Source organism: Panicum hallii, chromosome 2 (assembly GCF_002211085.1).
Source record: "Panicum hallii strain FIL2 chromosome 2, PHallii_v3.1, whole genome shotgun sequence".
Classification (NCBI taxonomy): Eukaryota; Viridiplantae; Streptophyta; class Magnoliopsida; order Poales; family Poaceae; genus Panicum; species Panicum hallii.
In genome coordinates, this window is record NC_038043.1 from 25,623,463 (window position 1) to 25,646,981 (window position 23,519).

Sequence of the window (23,519 nt, forward strand, 5' to 3'; positions counted from 1 at the left end):
GTTATCGTCGTCCACCTCGGATGGCTTCTGGATGGTCATGGTGAAGTTTTTTATTTGTCCCATCGGACATGCCAAAAGTGTGTTGACGCAAAAAAATAGGCGATCGGCTTCTTAAGTGGCCACACACGATCACCTAAGAGATTTGCTTTACTCCGGCGCAGGCTCCAATTAGCTTCGTGTAGGTGCTAGTCAATTTAACGTGTAATTGACAAGGAATAAGGCAATCGTCAAATACTAGAACGTATCGGGTGGATTTCCAAAACGTTCCAAAGAGGTATTGGCCAGAAGCTTGATATAGATATAATAAGAAATCGGCTAAGAAACAGCCGATTACTCAGTACTACTTTACGAACAACACCTGGATCCAAATCTAATCGGCTATAACTCAAAACAATAAAATGTAACTACAGCCGCTAGAAAACCTAAGATCTAACCTGGATAACTTGTGATAAAAATTAAATAATACAATATTAAATGAATCAACCTTGCAAAGTATAGCAAATACCTATAACTGGTGAGTAAATAGATCAAGAAGGAAGCGATGCGCCATCAATCAAAGATCTAATTTGCTCGATGAACATGGAACTTACCAGCAAGCTAGAGATCAAAGCAATGCAGCCTTGCTACCGGAAGAACTCATTGAAAAGAAAAAAAACTACGAGACTAGGGTTTGATGAAGTCACCGATAATGAAGAAAAGAGTTTGTTGTATTGATGTGTGATGATTCTGATTACAAGTCCGTAGGCCAATATGATCAGGACATCACTACCATTGATACAACCATGCCTTGTGCTCAGTAAGGACCATTGATTCAAGATGGAGCACGACAACTCAATTATCAGGTAAAATTGTTTCTTGCTGTCCAAGCGAGTTCTTCTCTGAATGGGGTACTACTAAATTTTTGTGATGCTTTTCTTATGCTTAAGAACTTGGGACATGAACCAGATTGGAGGGAGAGCAACAACGACAAGAATGCGAGTTTGGACCTCTAGGCAGCCAATTCGGATGGTCAATTCAGACCACCAGGCATCCAGTTCGGATCATGACAGTTCGGACCTCCAGGCAGCGCCAGATTGAGATGGCCATAACTCATCACTCCGGAGGTTGTTTGAGGCCCATAAGTACTTTTTGGAAAGGTGTTGAAGTCTACTTTCAGATGGATCTAACTTTATTCTAAAATTCCATCGGAGCTGTTCAGAATTGACAAAACAACGATCAGACTTACAGTCCTAGGTTGAGTCCCTTGTATCTCATCCAGCCCACTAGGGGCCCATTTTAAGTTACGGTTTGGACCCCAGCACCCTCCTGGCTGCCTTCCCACCTATATAAACTAGAAGCAGCCACCAAGAAACACTTGGATTTTATTTTGTTGTAAGTTTAGCTTCTGCTACTTCTCGGTGAGCGCGTGTGTCGATTAGACCACCTATTAGCTTGATTCAGAACCCTAACTTCATGTGTATCAGATTTATCCCTTGAGCAAGGTCTATATGTTGTTTGCTTATTCACTTGTTTTTGCTTATTTTTCGATTTGCTTGCAGGTTCAAGATTGTTCTTGGCACAGCAAGAACAATACAAATCGGAGGCGGCGTAACTATCGCTAAGGCGCAACCCCTTGTGGTGTTGTAGTTGGACAGTACAACGTCGATCCTCCACCAAATCAAGTTATCCCCCCACTCTCATTGTAAAGTTAGGAACAAACCTAAGCGGGTTCTATCACAATATTTATAGCCTAAGCTAACAAACCCTAGTCGATCACGACACAACATCACTTAACCCAAAAGACTCGGAGTCCACATGATAACTTCCTGGCATGGACTATTAGCGCCATCGGCTGCGATGCCAACTTGGTCAATCGGGCGCCTCCTCTACTTCAGCATCGGCCAGTCCCATCGACCTCCTCCCTTACCTTATCTTTGACTAGACCGTGTCAAAAAATGGTGTCAACAGTTACTACCCAATTGCAATCCAGTTACTACGACTGGTTGCAACTAGTTACGGCTCACCTGCAACCCAATTGCTAGGCTAGTTGCAACCCTCTTGCTACATTGGTTGCAACCATATACATTCCAAGTACACCTGATTATGTTCAACTATACCTGATTATTGTGACATGATGCAAATAGTACATATCGTTATACCTAGTCGCAACTCGATACTACACAGAGTTGTAATCGGTAATACATGGAGATGCAATTCGCAAAACAGATATAAAATATATTTATATTGGATCTTGTTTTGTTAAGCATATTTTTTTAAGTAAGATGCAATAAATGGTTTGTTAATTAGATCTACAGTTGAGGAGAAAATTTATTTGAATGAATCGAACCAACAAAAGTTTCAATCCATGCATGCATGCAGACTGGTGGGATTTTTGTGCTACATCACTTTTCGTGGTTGGCGGGTGATAAAATTCAATTAGAAAACACACATACATGTTCGGTCAGGTGGTTCAACCTGACGCGTCCGGTGGCCTGGGTGCATTCTATGTACAGAATGCACCCTGGTGCATTATACCATAACATACTCTCTCTGTATATATATATATTCAGCGCTCTCGGAGCTATGGTAAACCATAAGGCCGTAAAAATTAAAGTTTTGCATACTCGGACCGTAAAAACTACCTCCAATGTTACTGCATAGCTGCTTTTAATATCCGCTGGTCTCCACCATAAATTACTCTATTGTGTAATTTTACGCTAGATAGATGTTCGGGCTGGAGCTCTGACGTGATAGATGTTCGATGTTATGGTCGGAGCTCCGACGAGTGCCCTTGGCCGTAAAAACAGATTAGTGCCGCAACCGTAAAAATAGTAGTGTCATCCGAGAAGTAATTTTTAAGTTTGATAATGGGAGAGATGATAAGGAAAAGTATGTGAGATAAATATCGAGACGGTAATTATTGCTAGTTAGCCCTAAAAGTAATTTTAGTACAATAGAGAAATAAACTGTAAGTGGAATATGAGTGGAATAGTAGTTATATATATATACATATATATATATATGGCCGGATGTTTCTAATTATGATAGTTTCTAGGATTATTATTGTTTCTAGCGCGTCGCGTCATGATTAACGTGTACTAGGCTAAAAAAGACCTTTCAGTTAGCTAGTAAGATTTATTAACTGTGGTTATCAGTATGTGCATGTGAATTTCGCCATTTCGGTAGGATGGAAATGATCCGAAAGCCTTGACCTGTGTACACTAGTGGATGCACAAGATACCTTGGTCACCAAACCTTGTAGATAGGGAACCATCATGTGGCCAAGGCATCGGCGAGCGATGCTCTCGCGACCCCACACCCACCTCTATATAAACATACCGTGCACCCATCCTCGCCCCTCACCACCATCTCATCTCACACTAGTACTAGACGAGCAGGGCCGGCCGAGGGGCGACAGGGCGATGGACCTGGCCGGTGAAATCCAAAGGGTGGTGAGCATGCGGCGGGACAGCGGTGGCTCCGTGTGGCGGAGCAGGAACAACGTGTTCTCGCGCTCGTCGAGGGAGGCGGACCACGTCGACGACGAGGAGGCGCTGCGCTGGGCGGCGCTGGAGAAGCTGCCCACGCGCGACCGCGTGCGGCGCGCCATCCTCGTCCCGCCTGCTGGAGACGCCGCTGCCGGCGCCCAGGGGGTGGTGGACGTGGACGTGCTCAGCCTCGGCCCCGGCGAGCGGCGCGCGCTGCTGGAGCGCCTCGTGCGCGTCGCCGACGAGGACCACGAGCGCTTCCTCATCAAGCTCAGAGAGCGCCTCGAGAGGTACTACACGCCTGACGAGTGGCTTGCTTTGATGCATGTACCGTATGGTGGGCTGGTGGCCTGAACCTGAACCTGGACTGATGAGATCATCATGGATCATCGATCGCGCAGGGTCGGGATCGACATGCCGACGATCGAGGTGCGGTTCGAGCACCTGGACGTGGAGGCGGAGGTGCGCGTCGGCAGCAGCGGGCTCCCCACCGTCCCCAACTCCATCACCAACACGCTCGAGGAGGCAGCCACCGCGCTGCACCTGCTGCGCAGCAGGAAGCGCAAGATGCCCGTCCTCCACGACGTCAGCGGCGTCATCAAGCCCCGCAGGTACCATGCGTGTCTTGTACTATCCTATATGGTTCTTCGATTAATTCTGGTGCAAGGGATTATCATTTCATTAGGCTCTCTCTAGCATCAAATAAATCATCGTTTTTCCTAATTAATTTGCCCCGTACTTGTTGGTACGCCCGTGTCGTGCAGGATGACTTTGTTGCTAGGCCCGCCCGGGTCAGGCAAGACCACCTTGCTGCTCGCGCTGGCCGGGAGGCTCGACAAGGACCTCAGGGTTTCCGGCAGGGTGACCTACAACGGGCACGGCATGGAGGAGTTCGTCCCCGAGCGGACGGCCGCCTACATCAGCCAGCACGACCTCCACATCGCGGAGATGACAGTGAGGGAGACGCTCGCCTTCTCCGCGCGCTGCCAGGGTGTGGGATCCCGCTTTGGTGCGTCCATGAACGACTCCTCGAGTCCTCGTCATACACCTGGTTTTTTCTTTCGTCTCCCTTTAATTCTTGCTTCTAACAGATATGCTCATGGAGCTGACGAGGCGAGAGAAGGCCGCGAATATCAAGCCTGATGCTGATATCGATGCATTCATGAAGGCAAGATTTTGTGTACACAAACCAGACCCAGCATGAACACGACCCACAAGATTTTGGTTTTTCTGTCTTAAATAAATTAAAGGATGACCCAGTTTAACTTTTCCGCTCAAAATTATCTCAGGCTTCTGCAGTCGGAGGACATGAGGCCAATGTGGTCACTGACTATATCCTCAAGGTTCATGCATCTTTTACCCATAATAAGGCTTTGTAACTTTACATCAAATTTTCTCTAAATCTGCTCATATTTTACAGTCTACTACTTGCTGCAGATACTGGGGCTAGAGCTATGTGCAGACACGATGGTAGGGGACGAGTTGCTCAGGGGCATTTCCGGTGGACAACGGAAGCGTGTCACCACCGGTAAAAAGACTAGAATGAACTAACCACGCACTCAGCTCAAGAACATCGGCTCTACTGAGCGTCGTTCTGAACAATTTTTTATCTGGATGTATGTAAAATCCTGTAGGTGAGATGCTGGTCGGGCCGGCCAGGGCACTTTTCATGGACGAGATCTCAACCGGTCTCGATAGCTCAACCACGTTCCAGATTGTGAACTCGCTCAGGCAGTCCATCCATGTCCTCGGCGGCACCGCCGTCATCTCCCTGCTGCAGCCTGCGCCCGAGACCTACAACCTGTTCGACGACATCATCCTGCTCTCGGATGGCCAGGTCGTGTACCAGGGTCCCCGGGAGGACGTGGTTGGCTTCTTCGAGTCTATGGGGTTCAGATGCCCTGAGAGGAAGGGTGTCGCAGACTTCTTGCAAGAAGTACGACGTAGAATATTGATCACCAACATCTTTTTACATTCATCTTGTAAAGATAATGATAGCTTATCTCGGGTTTTATTTTGTTATTTTTTATTGAGCAGGTGACTTCGAGGAAAGATCAGAGACAGTACTGGGCACGGTCAGACAAGCCCTAGGTTTGTTCCGGCCAAGGAATTCGCGACTGCTTTCAAGTCCTACCACACTGGTATGGCTCTAGCAAAGGTGCTCTACGTGCCGTTCGACAAGAGCAAGAGCCATCCGGCTGCACTGACCACCACGAGGTACGGCGTGAGTGCCAAGGCGTTGCTCAAGGCCAACATAGACCGGGAGATACTTCTCATGAAGAGGAACTCTTTCATTTATATGTTCAGAACATTCCAGGTAATTGCAGTCCGTACAAAATGGTTTGTTAGCGTCCCAGGGATAAACAAAAGCAACATGATTGACTCGGTGACTCCTTGCATTGGTTCTCTTCTTGCTCTTCAGTTGACACTAATGTCACTCATCGCAATGACTGTCTTCTTCCGCACAAAGATGAACCATGACTCGGTGACAAGTGGGGGCATCTATATGGGGGCTATGTTCTTTGGCATCCTTATGATCATGTACAACGGATTCTCTGAACTTGCACTCACTGTCCTCAGGCTCCCTGTATTCTTCAAGCAGAGGGACCTCCTTTTCTATCCGGCATGGGTGTACACTTTACCATCATGGATCCTTAAGTTCCCGATAACCTTGATGGAGGTTTGCGGATATGTTTTCTTGACATACTATGTCATTGGCTACGACCCAAATGTTGGAAGGTGAGATTTATTGGGAAGTTTACGTGTCATATTTGAAAGAATACAATGTGTGGGAGAATGAATTCAATTCTTTAGAATGTGCTGCATACATATATGTAGAATCTCTAGTTAGGTCTGGTTAGAGTTCTATTACAAGGTGTAATCAAACAATATTATTTTGCAACTATGTTTTTCTTTAACTCTGGCAGTGTTTTGTAAATGCTCTAACAGCACTAGTTGCCCACAGGTTCTTCAAACAGTATCTGATAATGTTGGCAATTAACCAAGTGGCAGCGTCACTCTTTCGATTAATCGGTGGGGCAGCAAGGAACATGATCGTAGCAAATGTCTTTGCGATGCTCATTATGATGACTTTCATGGTCGTAAATGGTTTCATTCTGATAAGAGGTAAAATCTCATCTTACTACCAGAAGAAATGGTTAAATTCATCCTTCATTAGCCCATGCTCCATTGTGTATATTTGGGGCATAGCTGGGATAAAATTTTGAATAGCACTGTGTCCAACGAGACTCTCGGTGTGCAAGTCCTTAAGTCCCATGGCGTGTTCCCGGAAGCCAAGTGGTACTGGATAGGCTTTGGTGCATTGCTCGGATTCACCTTGTTGTTCAATGCTCTCTTCACTCTTTCCCTTACATTCCTTAGGCGTAAGGATCTTCTGAGCTCGCTTTGTCACTCTATTGTTTCTTGGATTTCACAAAATCTGACCCTGAGAAGACGACACTTTTTCTTGTTATTTTTCCAGCATATGGAAACCCCACTTCATCAATATCTGAAGAGGAGCTAGCGCAGAAGCAATCCAATGTGAAAAATGGGATTCTTGATGCCAATCCCTTGATGTCTAGAAGAACTGTTCAGCCAATAGGAGAGAACACTGAAACTAATTTAGAAATGTTGGAAGATGATTCTGGCCCAGCTCAAAAGGGGATGGTTCTCCCATTTCTCCCACTCTCTCTCACCTTTGATGACATTCGCTACTCTGTTGATATGCCACAGGTAAATACATAGAATGTTGCTTCTATATATAGTATTATGAAACTTGATCAAATTTATCACTAGTTTGTAATGTTTGGTACAAAACCAAATTCAGGAAATGAAAGCACAAGGTGTAGTTGATGACCGCTTGGCACTCCTTAAAGGCGTTAGTGGATCTTTTAGGCCAGGTGTGTTGACCGCTCTGATGGGTGTCAGTGGCGCAGGCAAGACAACGTTGATGGATGTATTAGCAGGGAGAAAGACTGGCGGATACATTGAAGGAAATATAAGTATTTCAGGATACCCAAAGAATCAAGAGACATTCGCTCGTGTATCTGGATATTGTGAACAGAATGATATCCACTCACCGCAACTGACAGTATCTGAGTCATTGCTTTTCTCTGCATGGCTCCGCCTCCCTAAGGATGTAGATTCGAACAAAAGAAAGGTCAGTGCTGTAAGTTAGTTGTCATTTTAAGCCAAGTATTATGTAGATAGTGATTTAACTTTGTCCATGCAGATGTTCATCGAGGAGGTGATGGAGCTTGTAGAGCTCAAACCACTGAGAGATGCTTTGATTGGACTTCCTGGAGTAAATGGTTTGTCAACAGAGCAGAGGAAGAGACTGACGATTGCTGTAGAACTTGTTGCAAATCCGTCGATCATCTTCATGGATGAGCCAACCTCAGGGCTCGATGCACGGGCAGCAGCAATTGTGATGAGGACAGTTAGGAACACTGTTGACACTGGGAGAACTGTGGTCTGCACGATACATCAGCCTAGCATTGACATATTTGAAGCATTTGATGAGGCGAGTGATATTTTAGCTGGGAGATGATATTTCAGGCACCTTTGTTTCCAGACCTTGAACTAATTTACAAGATCTATCTATAATATTTGCAGCTTTTTCTGATGAAGCGGGGTGGAGAAGAGATCTATGCCGGTCCATTGGGTCATCATTCTACCGAGCTGATCAAGTATTTCGAGGTATTTAATTGACGTGATATATAATAGATGAACCTCAATAAAAGTGCTCAGTTAGTTCTTCATTATTATTGCATATGAGATCGATCGACTTGGCTTACAATCCAGGGGATTCAAGGTGTCAGCAAAATTAAAGATGGATACAATCCAGCAACATGGATGCTGGAAGTGTCAACCATCTCCCAAGAACAGGTGTTAGGTGTTGATTTCAGTGACTTATACAAGAAATCCAAACTCTACCAGTAAGTAACATATTGCAATAAACCTTTTTCTTACATGATGCAACTTCTCCGGATAATTTTTGCAGCAGCAGATCGCTGAAACATTGGCATTGCCATTTACAGGAGGAACAAGGCCTTGATAAAGGAACTGAGCCAACCGGCACCGGGTTCGAGCGACCTGTATTTCCCTACCAAGTACTCGCAGCCTTCCTTGACGCAGTGCATGGCCTGCCTGTGGAAACAGAACCTGTCGTACTGGAGGAACCCACCTTACAACGCCGTCAGGTTCATCTTCGCCACGGTTACAGCGCTTCTTTTCGGCACCGTGTTCTGGGACCTCGGGGGCAAAACGTAATAAGCCCTGATACACGTTGTATGTTATATTATAATCCTATTCATATATATTTCGCATCTATATTATATTTAATCCTTCAGGGAGCGGTCAAGGGACCTGTTCAACGCCTTGGGGTCCATGTATGCCGCGGTGCTGTTCCTTGGTGTCTCGAATTCGATCTCTGTTCAGCCGGTGGTGGCCGTTGAGCGGACGGTCTTCTACCGCGAGAGAGCTGCCGGCATGTACTCGCCGTTCCCTTATGCGTTTGGGCAGGTGAATGGATCCCATTATTCCTGCAGCTAGCTGCTTGTTCTTTCTGCATTCTTTGGGAGAATGAAGGATATATAGATGCTGATGATCAGGTCGTTCCATTTCGTCAGGTCATAATCGAACTCCCGTACGCGTTGGTCCAGGCCACCGTGTACGGGGTGATAGTGTACGCGATGATCGGGTTCGAGTGGACGGCTGCGAAGTTTTTCTGGTACCTCTTCTTCATGTACTTCACGCTGCTCTACTTCACCTACTACGGCATGATGTGCGTCGGCCTCACGCCCAACTACAACATCGCCTCCATTGTCTCCACGGCATTCTACAACATCTGGAACCTCTTCTCAGGGTTCTTTATCCCCCGCCCAGTAAGTTCGTCCGCTCCATCAACTTGCAATTGCAAGGTGCCTGAACAATTCTTTTTCTTTATTGTTAATTTGGGATTGTGTCTGAACGCAGAGAACGCCAATCTGGTGGAGATGGTACTGCTGGGTATGCCCCGTGGCGTGGACGCTGTATGGGCTCGTCGTCTCGCAGTACGGCGACATCACCACGCCCATGGAGGACTACCGGCCGGTGAAGGTGTTCCTGGAGGACTACTTCGACTTCAAGCAGAGATGGCTGGGGTGGGCGGCCGCCGTTGTCGTGGCTTTCAGCGTGCTCTTCGCAGCATTGTTCGCCTTTGCCATCATGAAGCTCAACTTCCAGAAAAGATGACGCTGGCATTTTTGAACACAGATCGATGACGTACGTTCAGTGGATCGCATGCAAATACTTGTGCTCTGCGTATAATATAAATGGAGTGAACCGTCAGTTGCTGAAGCTTCTCACGTCTCTTATGTACTATTCCGTACAGTATGTCTATCCGTAGACGGTAGACCGTAGTAGTACAATCTAGTAAAGACTGTGACCAAGTATCCCTTGAAAATTAGTATAGAACACCTTATAATCTGTCGTTTTTATGTTAGTCGGTGACTCTTTCTGTATGCCTACAATATTTGAAGAATATTACCGAAAATATAAATTTGATGTGTCTTATATGAGATATATGTTTGCATGGAATAAACCAATATAAAAAAGAAAAAAAGTCCAATCTACACCGTCTAATTATCATACTCAACAAATTTGGCACTCTAGATTCTAGATGGTTTCAAAGGTGGATTTCCAACCTGGCAGATCAGCGAAATTTCATGTTTGATCACTTCTTCGGTCCTTCGTCGGGTCTCGGTGGATGTTAGTGCCAACTCTGCAGCCTGGGGGCATGGCGACACCAAAGGTGGCAGCAAAGGAAGCTAGCTCGCCTCCGGTTGACTGAGTGTCCTTAGGCTGTCTCCAGCGATATCCTCCAAATCCCATCCTCTACATCCTTTATTTACAGAATTCTCTACAAGATTCTCTCCTCTATATCTCATTTCTCTCCAACAACGTTCTCTAAATCTCGTTCTCTATACATTAAACCCTATATTAGAAACGTATTTTGTTCCAAATTTTTGTACGTACGTATTTATCATACCTCAAACGCTATGGACATATTTTATTTTTATTTAATTCAGTGTTTGAAACGTAAAGAAAAAACAGAGAAGAGGAGAGAGAATCTCTATATATAGAGGAAACCTGTAGCGTTCTCTATTTTAGAGAACCATTTAGAGAACGCTGCTGGAGCAATAGAGAACGGAATCTTCCTTTATATATAGAGTACAGGATGCTTTAGGGAACGCTGATGGAGTCAGCCTAAGAGGAGTCGGAGGAGTCCGGCATCGGGTTTCTTAAAAGGAGCTGCCTGCTTGCACGCCCGCGATTCACGCCTGGTTTCCTTGCAGCCCCGCGATTCACGCCTCGGCCCTTCACGCCTCGCCACGTCGCACAGGGGCCGTGGAAAGCCTTCAGCAAGCCAGCGTGCAGGAAACAAAGGGGCCAATGGCAACTTTTCAGGCTGGGTGCTCTCGGACCACTGTGGACTACACACGCGACGATGGCCATATGGTCAGCCTCCCGTCGCAGATGGCGTAGAACAAGTTCAGCTTTGTACATGACACGAGGCAAAGGAAAAGGAGTGGGCTTACGAGTGGCAGAGTAGAGCACGCCTATGGTGGGCCCCGTCTTATCCTTTTTCCCTCTCTATTGCTCTCCGTCCAACCGTCTCTCGCGAGCTGCTCCTCCTCGCCGCCTCTGCACCCTGAGGGGACCCGGCCGTCGCACTGCTCCGGCCCACAACCCCTGCTCCATTTGAGGTCTCTCCGTTGCGCCCCGCTCGTGCGTCCCGGGGGACCCGTATCCTCCGTCTTCTCGTTGCGCGCCCGCCGCCGGGCAAGACCTTCTCCTTTGCGCCTGCGCTCATGGGCGGCGACCGTGGTGCTGCCGCTGCCGCTGCACGCAAGCGCTCCCGTGAGGTCCTCAACCCTGCTTTCTGCGCGCTTGAGGCGGAGTCCAAGATGAGCCCCGCTCTGCTCTACTCTTGACCGCATCGCCCGAAGTCTGGGTGCTCAGCCTCATCACCTGGATGACTCCAACGCTTTCGTTTCTTCCTGCCCTGCAGCCTATCCACGCAACCCCCAAGGCCGAGCCCTGTGTCCGCTGCGTCAGTCTTCAACTGCAGTGCGTGTTCAAGGCTTCTACTGAGCCTACCGGCTACTTTAACTTGGCTGTGTTTGGATGGGCAAAATTGTGAGTTCACTAGCATCAGTTTCTTCTGAATTTGTGCACGCTTGGGGTGATAAATTCGAAGAACAGGCAGCTCGTGATGATTCCCAAACCTTGAGTTGAATGTTTTCATGATTATGGTTAACGCTTCTTCCTTTTGGTTTTTTCAGCTGTTTGATTGATCTTTTCAGACTTTTATTGCTGTCGTGATTTTTCTTGGCAGGAGGGAATCGTTAAGAGTGAAGGGGGAAGTTATTCCTGGTGAGAATATGTCTTAATCCTGTCTCTTGCTATCATGCTAATAATCAGAGTTTGATGCCTACAAATGCTACTGGACTGCTCTTTCATGTGAATTACATCTATGTTCAGATGCGCAGGCACGTAAAGAATCCACTCTAATATAGTTTGACATACTACTTGGCCAGGGAATCAAAAATGATTCAGCTTTTCCTGGTTTTCTCCTTGCCTTGTCTCCTGACCATGACAACATGTAATTACTCTGGCCCATTTAAAGTGAGAGGGCAGAGCACCTGTTCCTAGAAAACGATAATATGTCTGTGACCATCACTAGATGGTTCAAAATTGATACGGCCATACATCTGTTTTCAGCCTTCTCATTTAAACAAACGTAGAGTGCAAAGAAAACTCTGTACCTATGTGTGTAGCAGAATACCACATTATTTCCAATTTGATTTAAGATGTCCATGTCATTTAAGATCTCTAATTTTGTACTTTTAGCATTTAGATGATTGCCCTTAAATTCCTTTACCTTTCAAATTTGAAATAACATCACTTAACAACACCTTTCCAAGAATATATATTTATATGCATATCCTAGCATCATATAATAGAATTTCACCTCTTCTTTTCCTTATGCTGAATAATATAGGTTTTTAGTTATAAGTTGTCGATTTCTTATAGAGAACATATTTTGTGTAGACAGACTTGATAGAGAGGTCACAAGTAATACCGCTTACAAATATAGATGTCTTTGATTTCGAGCAAATTGGTGAGCCAAAAGTTCAGTGTCCAAAATCATGTGTGTATTTAAGCTGAGGTAGATTCATTTCTTCTTCGTATCATATACTTTGGCTGCAATTAAGAGAGACTAGAAGAGACTGCATCATGCCAAACAGAGTATATTTTCTCCCTCTCTATGTCATGGTGGTCAAGTAAAATAGCTAGCATTGATTGGCACCAATCCCACCACGGTGTTGCAACTGTCATGCTAGGTTTCTTTCGATATGGATCTTTCAGATGATGCCATATCTGAATGTCTGCCATGTTGCATATGGATCAAGTTAACTTCACTTGCAATGGTTGAAACAAGAAACCTAGCATAAAAGTCATTTTTTTAGGCTATGTCTATATGTATGTTTCTAACTAAGTTGCAATCTGTATGTGATACTTATGTAGGAGGGATCCCAATCATGGTACCTATGAATTATTTGCCTGTAAGAAATCTCACTAGGATTGCTTTATGTCAGGTTAAGATATGGATTGTGGGAACAGAAAATGCATTGATGTCTTTTCAGGACACACTGGAAGTATAAAGTCATTTTCATGATTGTCATTTTAGTTCTTTTTAAACTGGCATGTTGCAAACATATTGTAGATTTAGTTCTATGCATTGCTTGATCAATTAAGGTACCCTTTTAGAAAAAAGACTGTTGTTTTGTTTAGTAGAGCATGTAGATTACGCTACACCCATTCAACAATCAGTAAATTAGTTGCTCCCTTGAAATAGACTACAATTGCATTCCTAACTGCATACCCTTTCAAGCTCGAAGAGTAGCTCATTGTGATGAATGGTCAATCATTGCACATTTAGCGTTTGTTCTCTTTAGGTACAAGCAACTGGTGCATGCATTAACCCTTTCGATATGTCACGCTCTCTGTAGCTTAGATCCCACTCAACGCAGATAGGTGTGCAACTTGATTTGTTTTGCATGTTCTGTTTCCACTCCATGTTGCCTCTGTTTTGCGTGCAGGTCCTGGGTCGGTCTGATTGGTACCAGGGGCAGCAGAGTTTGTTCTTTTTTTTTTCCGGCTGCAATGCAAGGTTGGCACCGAGAAGTCTGTGATGTCTCTCATAAATGATTTCCGGGCGTGTTCCCAACATTTGATGAAGAGAGCCAGCAACAAACATGGCACACTACATCTCGAGAGTCAGGTGCAGGAGTTCACGCCTGCATCCTTCGTAACAAGAGGCGTGCTGCTACGTATCCATCAAAGCGAATTGAGTCACCGTGTTAGGTGGGAGGACTTCCATCATAGATTGTCAATAGCTAATTAGAACTTGAATATAATCTCAAATAGATCTGATGCAAATGATAGAAATGTCTGTCAATCTTAGATTTTCGGGGTGCTATCATTTACCGACAAAAATGGTGAATTTTTCCTTTGTATCATAGGTTGTTGAACGTTGACTAATTTAATAAACACTTTTGTATGGTTAGATATTTAACAAGATGCCAGGGTAATTATGTTAAGTTTTTTTACAAAAATGATTACATGTTTACATATGCAAACATACTCTCTTAAAAAATGGTGCCTTATGGTCTTCTTTATTTTTTATATTGATATACTTTTATATATCAATTATAATTATTTGAGTGATATGAATCGTATATCTGGAATATCATAGAGCGCGCAAAGGGTGCGGAATGTTCTAGTTATACAAATTTACGCAAGCTAGGCATTGCCCCAACCTTTGGTCTGCAAGCTGCAGGATAGCCTTCTTGGCACGCTCTTTTTTCGATTCTTGTGGGGCCGGCCATTTACCGGCCACCTTCTCAGACACACCCTCTTCAATTATCGCCTCCATGGCGGCCGTTCCCTTCTTTGTTCTCGGTGGTGTTCACATGCTCAGGGAGCAGAGGATCAGAAAAGAACAGACACAGTACGGTCCTACAAAGTTAAAGAAAATGCATGTATCCGGTTCATATACCTAATGAGTGGCCACGTGCACAACAAAAGAAGTCCAGAAGAAAGAGGAGGCTGAAGACTTACTAAAGGGCGAGGATTGGTTGAATGGCTGTCCGTGGCTCAGCAGGGTTCCTAGCTTGAAGAATTCACCGAGCCTCTTATAGGCCTCCTCCTTGTTAAGCTCTTCAGGAGCAGACCTGGTGATGTCATCTTCGCCCGCAAACTCCCATCCTGATTTCACCCTCTTCCGTAAATGTTGTATACGGCGACCGATGAAGTTGATCGCCACAGCTACCCCTGTCAGACCTCCCTCGCGGAGTTCGTCAAGAAGGGGAGGATTTGGTGGACCTCCAACATATCATTCACGTCTGGCTCCTCGATCTAGGTGCTAGATGCCACAGGGCACCGATCAATCCCGGGTGACAACTTTGAGGATTGGTTCCCAGTGTAGAACCACTGGGCATGCCACCCTTTGTTGGAATATTCCAAGGCGACGGGGATGTACTTCTTTACGAACTCCCGTGCGATGCTGGAGGCCTGCTCCACCGACTACGTTGGGACATTTTGTGTCTGGGAAATGCTTGAGTTGGAAGAAATAGTGGAATAGTTGGAAATTTGGGGGGTGGGGGGGGGATTCAAAGAAAAGATTCGCAAAGGTTGATGAAAATTGCAATGTGAGGAATATAGTTGGCATTGAGATGAACCAGGTCTATATCATGGTAATGCAAGAGGCCACAAATGAAAGAACGAGCAGGAAGGACAAAACCTCGAAGTAAGAACGATCGAAAACCATCAAGTCCTCGATCCCCGGCGTGGGGAACTCCTTGCCGGCAGCCGCACGCCACCGCTTGCGGAGGCCTGATCTGGGATCACGCCGGCCCCCACCAAATTTTCGATCTGCTGTTCCGCGGTAGAAATGAAGGTGGTCCACTCCTCCATCTGATCCAGTGCGGAAGAGGTGGAAACCTTCGACTTCTTCGAGGCCATGCCAAGATTTGATTGAAGGTGGCTAGCTAGGTGGAGTAACCGCTGGATAACCAGGTTGTTGCCGTAAAAATTGGACGGTGAATCTTGCGGAGCATATCACACTAAGATCTGGGAGCTCTGGTTATCTTCAGTGCAGGTCCTGCAAATTAGGTTCAGGGCGTGACAGTCAATTTAATCTGCAATTGACAAGAGAAAAGAAATTTAATTAGTAAATAATAAGGAACACATCGACTGGAATTCCGAAGAGTTCCTGAGAGCGCATTGGCCGAAAAGTCCGATACATATATTGACTCATCAGCTACGAAGCCGATTTCCGGTGGCATAAGATTAAGAATAAAATCATCATAACTAAATGTACATGTTTAAGTAAACTAAATCTATTATCACTATTAGTCGGATTGGACTTAACTGAGACAGCGCTAACAGTAGAATGACGAACTGAGTATAATTAGCCGATGCATCTAATTATATCAGAATTTATGCTTATCATGAAGTTTGAAATCGGCTTAAAGAGCCAATTGATGCTATTAAGTTATCATAGTCGTGCTATCATTATCTGATAAACGAATCCAACTGATAAGACTTGATGCAACACCATTACCTAAGAATCGGATCTAACTGAGATAGCTTGAGATAACAAAACTAAAGCAAGATGAATTGACCGATAGGATTATCCACAACGAAACCCAAGACTAAAGATAACTTGATTGTATAGTGAAAATTGATAAAAGAATCGGCTATTGAGCTGCTGCTATAAAGCTGATAAATCTATGATTCTCAACGGATAAATTGTGAAATCTATCAAGAACTAGCAAGAGTTCGAATGATGCAGCCTTACAGGAAATTGATAGAAATCAATAATTGGTAGATGAACTAGATGAAACTATAATGATGCACTGATAGTTAAAGCCTAGAAAATCTGATACATACGAGCTTACCAACAAGCCAGAGATCGATTCGATGCAGCCCAACATGCTGAAGAATTCACCGATAAAAGTACGGCACTCTTACTCCTATGGTCTTGGCGAAGTGCCAAGAAAAGTTGTATTGATCGTTGATTTTCGTACAAGCCCTAATTGGCTCTATTTATACCCTAAAACTACATACTCATGATCAATCACGATCTGTTACAAACTTAACTTAAAAAGAAAAACTACTATATCTATAAGACATTACAAAAGAAAATCGGACTCTTATAGAATCTTCTGCTGACGTTATTTTCCAGCCTGATTCGAACTCCTTCCAGCCGCTCCCTTGACCGAGTCCATTGCCTTTGACCGGTGCCACATCATCTTTGATCGGATTTTGATGACAGCCTTGTCCCACATGCTCAAACGGCTTCATCCCGGACTCCATCGGCTTCATTTCCCTTCTATAAATACTTCTGCAAAATTTTAGCATCAACAAAGGTGAAAAAGAAAAATAGCAGAGCAAGCAAGAGCGACGCCTCTCTACCTCTTGGATGCAATGGAAAGAAGGATCGCTACAAGCTTCGTGGAATGGTGATGGAGAAAGATACACTTGAGAGCGAGGATGATATATGAAGTGACAATAGGAAAGAATGGGGTTTTGATAATGCTACTACCCGGCCACCCGGATGGAGGTGGAAATATCGGACGCGGGGCCCACACCATGTCCTCCCACCGTTTCTCATCCACTCGTTCCAATCTCTCTCCACTCGTTCCTACTCATTCTCATCCACACCAATCTCTCTCCCCCCTGCAGGCTCGAGCGCGGGGGAGGAGGTACTCCAGCCGCTGCTCCCCGGCCAGGAGCTGGCCACGCCGGCCGTCGTGCGGGCTCAAGTGCCGGGGCGCGGCCCTGCGCCGGCCGCCTCTCCCCCGCACCTTTCCCCGCCCTGGTCACTGCTTCCCCGCTAGGCGGGCATGGTGGGCAGCTTCAGGAGGTTGCAGAGGAGCGTAGGCTGTGGCAGGGGAGCTTCGGGTGATCGTGTTGCAATAAGTATCTCATAATATTGCAGTAGAGATTTTGAGATGTTGCAATGAGTATCTCATAATATTGCAGTAGAGGTTTTTAAATATTGCAAGTGCTATAGATGTGATGGGTTGCATACGAATGCATTTTGGGATGTTGCACGATTTATTTTCTGAGATGTTTGGATGTTGTAACGGTTAACTTTTGATGTTTCATCCGTTGATTTCTCATGTTGCAATGTTTTGTTCTCGTGCGAGGTGAACCTAAACCTAGCATGCGATGATTTTGTTTTGGAAATTGCACGAAATATATGTTCGATGTTGCAGTGGGATTTTTCCTCGCGGATATGTATGTTTACATTTAGCTATTTTTTTTGGCTTTCTTCCAATGTTGCAACCATATTTTTCAATGTTGCAACTGTTTTTTAATGTTACAATGTGTATTTTATTATGGAGCTACTGTAGCCGTTATATTTAAAATAGTGGGTGATGCATGGGTCCGACCGGAGTTGCTCCTGCCGGACGTACATCTGGGCGCTAGGAGCCCCGATGGGGTTTTCCCTTCCGAACATGCGGTTTTTTAAATATGGCAGGGAAGCGCTCCATCTCCTGAAGTGGGACGTGCAACACTGACAACATACAGACGTCAATATGATAGAGCAGCAGGACGCTGTTAGCCAAACGGTGGCCGGATATAAACTTACCAGAGAAGGAATCAGTCTGGTACTGCATGCCCTTAATTGGCTACGAATAGTTTGGTGAAGCTAAAATAAAAAGGAATGGCCCAAAATTAAGGTGAAAGAGACCAAATGTACGATAAAAAATGGGAGGAAATACCTCTCCGCGATTTCTAGACCGCAAATTTTGAAATTAATTCCGAAATCAGCAGATCCCAAGCAAAAGCTTGGGTGCTGAACTGGTTTGACTAAGGGCGAGCCCTTGACAAAAATTATTATGCATGCTAATTGAGAACCTTCATTGCACCCAAAGTGGTTGAAGCATTGCAAGCGAGGCCTCAATTCTAGTGGCACGCCCAAAGGGGTTCAAATGTCATATGGGCAAAATGAGCATACCAAACGGCATGCCAAAAGGGGTTGAAGTATCATTTAGAAGCGGAAGACCTTGGTTACATGCTCAAAGGAGTTCAAATGTGGTCAGCGAGTAAGCAGATTGAGAAAAGCTACGAATGATTAATCAAGAAAGGACCCTTAGCCCAATTGTGCCAATCGGCCCAAGGCTTAGGGGTTATACCTAATGGGTGCACCTAAAAGGTGCACACGTTGAGATAAGAAGACATTATCTTCAAAAGGTGGCTATACCCAATAGGTCCACCTAAGTGGTGCATTCCATTGAACTCTCTAGCGAAAAGGGGGTAGTATGGAGGAAAAAGGAAGGCTGCCATCCAACCAATAAGACATTCACCCTGATCTATAAATTAAACAGCAAGATCGGAAATTAACTCGGCTAATCTTAGAAGCACTTGGCATAGTGGTAGAGGCACCCGGCTATGACGGAGAAAGGTTCACAAAAGCTTGGGAATAACAAGAGATTATGCTTAAAAGTTCCTCAGATTGATTATCCTAACCAATTCGAGACTCATGGGCTACTGTTGGGGTATGACCCTAATGTCAGATCCGGGACTACGAGACTGTGTACGTAACGTAGTTCATACAGGAATAGGGGATAGGACATGTCCTATACCTTATCCATGTTGTACTCTACTCGCATGCGAAGTAGGACTAGCCGATACAGAAGGAAGCTACTCAAGTTGTACTCGAATATGGTTCCTAGGCTAGTGTCGGACTAGGATTTATGTAATCTTGTGCTCCCGGATATATAAGGGCGGGTAGGGACCCCCTCAAAACACATCATCAACACCCAAGGCAATACAACTACCAAACAGGACGTAGGGTATTACGCACATCGCGGCCCGAATCTATCTAAACCTTGTGTTGCTTGCACCTTCGAGTTCCTGATCTCGGCGTCACCCTACCTAAAACTTACCACCTCAGGTATACCCTCGGTGGGCAGGCGGTAAAACACCGACAGCTAGCGTGCCAGGTAGTGGTGTGCATCAAAGATCCACCGGCGAACTCGATGGCATCGTTCAAGTTCACCAGTGCCGTGCCCCTCCAGGGCACGACGTTCATTTTTGGCTTGTGGGTCTACGTCGTAGACGGCGCGGGCAGTTTTTGTTGGTTCACCGTCGACAACCATGAAGCCGAAAACTCCTGCAGCGAGTTTTCATAGCGACCTCGATGAGTTCATCGATAATCTCGACGACTTGTCGACCCATGGTTCCGCCAGGAAGACCGTGGAGGAGTTTGTTTTCAAGGCGACTCCGCCCAGCGCTGCAACAACCTCGCTCGGATCGGACTCGCTCCAATCTGAGGACTTACGTAACCGATCACGACTCGGTCTACGCAATTCGGCCACTGAACATCAGGAGGCCAACAATTCCGAGTCCCTCTTCGCATTGGAAAAGGACTTGGACTTTAACTTCAAATCGGAAAACCCGAAGCCATTGCACGTCGGGGGGCTACAGATTGTCTTGGTGACAACGGTCTGATGATCACCTCCACTCCAGAGGGCCGTTTTGTGCATTGGAAGGGCATGAAACTCTCTGATCTACTCAAGGATCAAGACCGACTTGTGGCACACCTTGAGCCCTTGCCTTTTTAGGAGGGCAGGCCGTTAGCCCCCGTGGCAGAGGAATCGACTGAGCTAGTCGAAGCGAGCTCCGATGAGCTCATATCACGTAAGGTGCTGATGGCGGAGGAGGGCGAGGATGATGGCATCTCACCCATCGACGCACTCGATATGATATCCGAAGACGAGGCCACAGCCAACGCCAGCGACGAAAACGACGCTGAGCGTGAGGCACGAAGGGCCAGGAACAGAGCTCGCGTAGTCCGGCGAATGAGGGTCAACGAGCGCATGCGATCTATGCATCATGAGCTAGATGCCGAATTCGCCACCGTGAGCGAGTGGGGCTTCAGAACCCCTGTGGCCAACATCACCAGGGTCACTGCCATACTCGAACGCAGTAACGACCCAAATTTGTGCCAAGCACTTCGCTACGTGCAGAGGGCATGGATTCAGCTCGATCAACAAAACCCGGCGTCCGCCGTCGGAGAAGAACACGTGGGTGAAAGCCGCAGCCAGCCTAACAGTCAAATGGCAGGCGGCCGTCCTCGATCTGAGCACAGCAATAACAACGACAACGCCCACGGGAGTCAGACCACTGGCGGGAGGCAGCAGCCACCTCCAGGAGGCAACCTGCGACAGCCCAATCATCGGAATCCTCCAGAAGACCTGCGCCAGAGAATCAATGAAGGACGCGATGCGCGATCCATAATTGATTCCAGACGCAGAGAACGTGAAGTAGCCGATACTGAAGGTACCGACTGCAGTGATCGTTTTCCTGCATTCACAGCACAATTCAGCGGTTACAAGTACCCTGAGGGCTTCAAGCCGATCCGGATCACCAAGTACGACGGCAAATAAGCTCCTCAGTAATGGCTACGATGCTATTCCACCGCTATAGAAATCGCAGGAGGCTCCAACATCACCATGGTTGTCTACTTCCCGATGGCTTTGGACCCTGCGCCGCTCACATGGCTGGAGAGCCTCAACAACAACTCGATCGACTCCTGGAGTGGCTCAAGAAAGTCTTCATCAACAACTTCCAGAGGGCGATCACCCGTGCAGGTACTTGTCATGACCTTGCTCAATGTAAACAGGAACGCAACGAGCTCCTACGGTCCTACACGCGCTGTTTCTTCAACGTACGTGCCACCATTGCGAATATCTCAGAGGAGGATATTATCAACTGCTTCTACAACGGCATCACCGACCCAGGCATCTATAGAGACTTTGGGTGGAACAGACCAAAAACCGTTGCAGGACTTCGTGACATGATGCATGACTGGTCTGAGCAAGAGGAAAAGATGCGGGAGCGGTTCCCGAGATGCAATGACATCAACCTGAGGCGCACAAATGACAATCGTACCGACAAGAGCCAGCGGGACTACTCGGGTCCATCCTGAAAGTGCAAGCCAGATGACTTCGTCATGGCTGTGGATCGTCCTTCGCGAGGTAGGAAGACAACGACGCACGAGGAGTTTGAAAAGCTCCTGCAGAAGAAATGCCCATGGCATCCAGGTGCCAATCAGGCGGCAATTGGTTGCTACCACCTCCGGAGGACATTTAGCAATCCCGGTAGCAGCAAGAAGAACAAGCCAGCCGATAAAGAACCCGAAGAGGACGACCAAGGGGACAAATCGCACAATGCAAAGTTCCAAGATGCGTTGAAAACCATCAATGTCATCTTCGGAGGTGATGAAGAAATCAGTTCCAGGAGGGAACATAAACTGCTTCTTCGAGAGACTATGTCCATCGAGTCGGCAGTACCACGATCACTCCGGTGGTCGGAGGTCCCCATCTCATTTTCACGTGACGATCAGTGGACAAGCTTCTCGGAGCCCGGCAAATTCCCCCTGGTCCTGATCCAGTGGTAGCAGAAGTCAAGCTCACCAAAGTACTCATCGATGGTGGAAGTGGTCTTAACCTTATCTTCGCTAGCACTTTGACGAAGATGGCCTTGGACTTAACGGACATGCTTGTCTGAAGCAAGTCTCCTTTCTACGGCATTGTCCTGGGTATTGCAGCGCATCCACTTGGCACGGTGGTTCTTCCAGTCACCTTTGGCACGAGGGAGAACTACCGCACCGAGTTTATCAAATTCGAAGTTGCCAACTTTGAATCCTCATATCATACCATACTGGGCAGACCAGCATTGGCCAAATTCATGGCAGTGCCACATTATGTTTATCTACTTCTGAAGATGCCAGGACAAAGTGGGGTACTCACTCTCCGAGGTGACTTGAAGAAGTCGTACGACTGCAACCAGGAGGCTATCCAGTACGCTTCAACTATGCGTGTGCCAGATGCTTCAGGAGAAGTACTCACGGCCGCGCAACAACTCTCCCAAGCGGGCTGGAAATCCCTACAAGGAAGGCTAGCAAGTCGAGCATCCAGTCGACCGGCGACATGGCCCTCAAGACAATCCAGCTCCAGGAGGGCGACTCATCTAAGACCGCCGTCATCGGTGCAGGCTTAGATGACAAATAGGAACTCGTGCTCATCAGTTTTGTTCAGGCTAACCGAGATATATTCACATGGAAACCAGCAGATATGCCAGGGGTGCCCAGGGAACTGATCGAGCATAGTCTAAATGTACACGCACAGGATGTGTTCAAAAAGCAACGCCTTCGATGGTTTGCCCAAGACAAACATGAGGCAATCAAACAGGAAATAGCTAAACTCCTCGCGGCTGGCTTCATTAAAGAAGTAATCCATCCAGAGTGGGTAGCTAATCCCGTCCTTGTAAAGAAAAAGAATAATGAATGGAGAATGTGTGTTGACTACACCGATCTCAACAAGCACTGCCCAAAGGATCACTTCGGGTTGCCGCGCATTGATCAAGTTGTCGACTCAACGGCGGGTTGTGTACTCCTCTGCTTCCTTGACTGCTATTCGGGGTACCACCAGATCACGCTCAAGGAGGAAGATCAAATAAGAACCGCGTTTATCACCCCGTTCGGGACATATGCCTAGAAAACTATATCTTTCGGGTTGAAAAAAGTAGGAGCAACCTATCAACATGCAATCCAGATGTGCTTTGCTGATCAGCTGCATCGGAATGTTGAGGCCTACGTGGATGACATGGTCATCAAGACCAGGAATCCCAATGACCTGATTGCTGACTTGGAAGAGACGTTCGGCAGCCTACGCAAGTTTCAGTGGAAGCTCAACCCAATAAAGTGCGTTTTTGGAGTACTATCAGGGAAATTGCTCGGGTTCATCGTCAGCAACCGGGGAATTAAGCCAATCCTGTGAAGATCACGGCCATCTCTGACATAGAGGCTCCGACCACAATCAAGGATGTGCAGAAGCTAACAGGATGTATGGCAGCCGTGAATAGGTTCATCTCCCAACTCGGGGAGAGAGGACTACCCTTCTTCAAACTCTTGAAACACCAAGA

At 46.4% G+C, this 23,519-nt stretch overlaps 1 long non-coding RNA gene and 1 pseudogene across 1 annotated transcript; both read left to right on the top strand.

Moving 5' to 3' along the window:
• Positions 1-3,354: 3,354 nt before the first annotated feature.
• LOC112882739 lies at positions 3,355-10,022 on the top strand (annotated as a pseudogene).
• Positions 10,023-11,087: 1,065 nt separating this feature from the next.
• LOC112882342 lies at positions 11,088-14,116 on the top strand. The gene is made up of 2 exons (XR_003226649.1): positions 11,088-11,885; positions 13,616-14,116. It is a non-coding gene; the product is annotated as an uncharacterized LOC112882342 (long non-coding RNA).
• The last annotated feature ends 9,403 nt before the right edge of the window (positions 14,117-23,519 follow it).